Source organism: Fundulus heteroclitus, chromosome 15 (genome assembly GCF_011125445.2).
Source record: "Fundulus heteroclitus isolate FHET01 chromosome 15, MU-UCD_Fhet_4.1, whole genome shotgun sequence".
Taxonomy (NCBI): Eukaryota; Metazoa; Chordata; class Actinopteri; order Cyprinodontiformes; family Fundulidae; genus Fundulus; species Fundulus heteroclitus.
The window spans coordinates 10385920-10390469 of NC_046375.1; the positions used below are offsets into that span (position 1 = coordinate 10385920).

At 41.8% G+C, this 4550-nt stretch overlaps 1 long non-coding RNA gene across 1 annotated transcript; it reads left to right on the forward strand.

The window, feature by feature from the left end:
- Positions 1-3437: 3437 nt before the first annotated feature.
- Positions 3438-4550, forward strand: LOC118566103. Its single transcript, XR_004932801.1, has 2 exons — positions 3438-4217; positions 4323-4550. It is a non-coding gene; the product is annotated as an uncharacterized LOC118566103 (long non-coding RNA).

A 4550-nucleotide genomic window follows, 5' to 3' on the forward strand; every position in this document is an offset into this window, starting at 1 on the left:
GAAAACTTGTTATCTATTTCCTTACAGGCAACATTCTACTTCGTCTGTCACATAAAACCTCAATAATACACAGTGAGGTTTGTGGTTTAAAAGGTGTCAAAAGGTGTAAAAAAAAAAGGTTCAAGTTGTATGAGTACCCTTTGCAAGGAACGATAAATGGTTGCTGTTGTTGAGGCAGCAAGAAGGTTAGCATTTGTCTCTTTTTATTTAAGTTAGCAGCGTCGGTAACCATGAGCCTCAATCTGAACACACTGTATGAGAAAAATGCGAGAACCGCAAATGGGAAAGTGCTCATTTGTATTATTCCAAAAGATACATTTACTGCAGGGGTGCATATAGCACAGGTGTGAATTTGTTTATGAGCATGTGTGTGAGTGGGAGACATATTTTATTTTCCATACATACAAAGATAAATGGGCGATAAGCCAGCAACCGTCTGCCCGGCTTGTCTGCTTTATTTGAATGTCTGTGCACAGAGCTGCTTCCCTCGAGATCCAGACAAAGTGTCTGTCACCAACTTCTGCTTCGCGCTGGAACCACACCTCAGCCAGCCTCATGACACAAATGTGAACTGTCTGGCTAATAAAAATAGATAAATCTGCCAAGGTAAACATTGCATGCAATCAGTGTTAATTAAGCAAAAATAAATGCTTGCTGTCAAGTGAGATAAGCGCACGAAGCATTTTTTTTATCTCTTTAAAATTGCAAAATATGCGGTTCTGTTTAGTTCTGTCCGTCTGAGACTACTCCCTTTTGAACAACTCATTTCGCTGCAGATTTTCTAAATGGCTGAATCTGTAATCTTGTGCAGGCAATAGTGCGTAAAAAGCTAGAAATTTGATTTATTGTGTCAGGGTAAGTCAGCAAAAAGAAAGCTGCTGACTGAATGTAACTCACCGGTAATTTCTGCTATGCTCTTGCAGCAACCTGCCGGCAAATAAAACCTTCACTAATGGTTATTCTGGGTGTTTATTAACGAAACAGGTGACCAAAAAGTTACAAAAAAAGAAGGCCAGACATCAAAAAGGGATGGAGAATACAAAACGTAAGGTAAATTGAACCATTTTTACATTTTGCTGATGAATAGTAAGATAGATAGATAGATAGATAGATAGATAGATAGATAGATAGATAGATAGATAGATAGATAGATAGATAGATAGATAGATAGATAGATAGATAGATAGATAGATAGATAGATAGATAGATAGATAGATAGATAGATAGATAGATAGATAGATAGATAGAAATTAGACCAATTAATACCTGTTGGCAAATACTAAGAACTTTTTAATGACTTCAACAATGAGGCTAAATGTTAGAAGGTCTCCACACAGTATTCAGTATTCTACTGATCTATGAGGGAGTCCTGCGTGACGGACCTTTGCCGCTTGTCTTCCCAACTCTCTCTCTCAACTCCGATCGATTCTCCGGCAAGTGCACAAGTGCCAAAAATTATGTTAAAAAATATACATGAGAGAGTCCTTTTAGGTGCTCCCTTATTTAGGGGTTTACCACAGCAGGTTGCGCACAGATTTGGGACACTCTTCATTCACAATCGTGTGCCTCTGAGTAGAGCCTGATTTCAAAGGCGGGGCCAAAGGTGGGACGAACAAGTTAACAAGTTAGAACCAATCAGAAAACTATGGATGTGAGGCAAGCGACGCGTTCTGTTTTAGTTGTCATTTGTAGTCTACGAAACATGTCAGGCCGTCGAGCGATCTCTCCAGTGAACGATTTCCGCTGCTTTTGTCTAAATGGCATCAATAAAAAAAAAAGCTCCATTACGGCCACCATCCTGACTGTTGTTTACAGAAAATTACCCATAATGCTGCTGCATTATGGGTAATTCTCGCGCTATGAGTGACACATTGTCTTGATGAGTCATCTTGTTATTGAGAAATGCGTTATAAATAAACTTGCCTTGCCTTGCATTGCATCATAAACTGCCGCCTCCTGCGCTTTGATTGGTGCAGGAAGTTTAGGCCGTAGAGTTTTTGGCGTGCCTAGACTGACAGCGTGTGTAATGAATACACATGACATAAGTCAGTCTGGCTGGCCAGGCTAGGACATTATTACCACTGATACTGCTCAAATAATTTAAAAAAAATCACTTTGAAAACACATCAGATCTCCATTTGGAAAATTACATCTCATGCTGGATATCCATACTGATAAGTAATGGATAATGTATCAGGAACAACAGGATGCAACGTATTAATCTGAGAGTGAAAACTGAAAAACTGATGCAGCAGGCTTATCCAATTTGCTTATGTGTCATTGGAGCAACTCAACATGATGCTCAGTGGTTAATATGACCCCCAATGTGCTTGTATGCCTGACAACATTGGGACATGCGCCCAATCAGATGATAAAGTCTGGTATACTGGAGTATATCCTCCTGACCAGGGCATCACTGAGATCCTGGACAGTCTGGGTCCTGCCCCGCCCCCGAAGTTTGTGGCTGGCCTACTGCAGATGGCACACCTGTCGGTAATTTCCATCGTTAATGGCTGAGAATTTAAGGAGCGGCAGGACGACTCAAGTTCGCCCGATCAACTCAGTAGGTGTAGTGAAGCCGCCATATATTCTGACTCACTTAGAGTTTCTTATTAATTCTGACAAAGAGTTCATGTTTACTTTTCTCAGCCTGATTGGTCCTTAGGTTAAAGTCGGCTCATCTTCATTGGGAATCTTTGCCGAACCCTCTCAAAACCGCTTGCCTACTGGATCTCTCACACCACAGCCAGTCCCTGCAGCTTCAACCCCCTCAGTCGTCATATCAGCTCTCCAACTCTCTTCACTCACTCCTGGACTATTGGACTCACCTACTCTATTCCCCACAGAGAACCATCAGGATCTTCACTACCTTCCCAACGCCACCCTCCAATTTAACACTCGTAAACCAACTCATATCATATTATTCACTGCAACCTATTATTCGACCTAACTCCTCCTCTCCTCTTCCTGGCATTACTGATTTCCAGACCCCAAAAAAAAAATCCCTGATCGGTTGCACTTCTCTCTCCTTTGGATTTATCCTTCTGGTTCCCATGTTTGATTCTGCATGTGGCTCAAGAAGCTGATTAACAACCCCCTCTACTACTTAACTGACCAGAGCAATAATCAAGATCTTTAGCTGACTTGATATGATACTCTGATTAAAAAGCGCTCTTTTATTTATTTATTTATTTATTTGTTTGTTTGTTTGTTTGTGTGATGTACAGTGGATCCTCATCATTCTGGAATTTAGCAAATACAAATAATCTTTAAAATCCTAACTGACCTCTAACAGGAAAGGTTTAGTCTGATTTAATATCAGACAGCATAAGGCAGAATGGTTATGTGTACATATATTGATGAGGTGGCTTTTTCTTTTATCTCTTCGGCAGAAAATGATAAGAGTAAAAATGAGCAACACACAAGGAAAAAAAACAGCAGATGTTGGAAAATGCAACTCACGTTCCTGGTGCTGTACACAAATAATATAAAGTGCATTAAAGCTGCATCTTGGAGTGAAAAGGTTGAGAGAAAGAATTTAAAAAAAGGTGTGAGTTATTTGGGAGTCAAACAGGGTTTAAACGGCAGTCCGAAGAGTGAAGGAGACCCATAAGAGATGTGCTTTTGGTCAGTCTGAGCAACGACACAGCAAGCTGATGGCTCTCGCTCATCAAAGCATTCACTCCTCTGACGTGAGCGGCTCTGACATCGGTGATGTGGGAGTGCTGTTAAATCATTCTCATGGGACCGTGTTGCTATATCTTTACACTTTGCTCCCCTTCATCTGCCTCCACAGGTCGTCTCAATCATACACGCTCTCACCATAACAGACTTCACCGCTTAGCATGTTTGTGCCAACTGTCCTGGCAGTGTCTTTTTCCCCCTCCCTTAGTGACAATGAAATCACAGAGAACATCTTCATCCTCCCATTGGCTGCCGAGCTCCACGGTGATGCCCTGTGATTGGGCATGGCCAGCGTGCACTCTGGGCAAATCAGGCTCACTGTATCCAAGAGACTGAAGCACGTAAGGCTATTTAAATCCAACCAGAGACTGGCAAGATTGTTCAGATGTATGTTTCAGAGTGTAAAAAACGAAAAGCCGGGGGGGCTGAAAGGTTTACGAGTGGATAAATGTGAAAATCCAGACAGACCTGATTGGTTTTCGAAGAGGTCAGCCCATCCAGACGAGGTTGAAGAGACACAGAATGTAGTACAAGTTAGGCATATGAACTTCAGCATCCTTCACTCTCCTTACTTCTGAATTTACCTTTGAATTTTGACCAAATCTGTCTTCCTCTCTGCATCCATGCTGTAATCGAAGGGAGGACGGCTTGACGTACCCACGGACGGCTATCCGCATTCAATGGTGCACATGGAAGCAGGACGGTTGCATCGAAGACCAACTCGCGATTGGACGGCAACTGCAGAGTGAAACTCTAGAGTGGAAGTCTGCGGCCATTTTGGGTCACATCCCCTTTTTTTTTTTTTTATCGTCACAGTGTGAGTAACTCCAAAATGGCGGATGAATCGAAATAATGATGGCTATTAA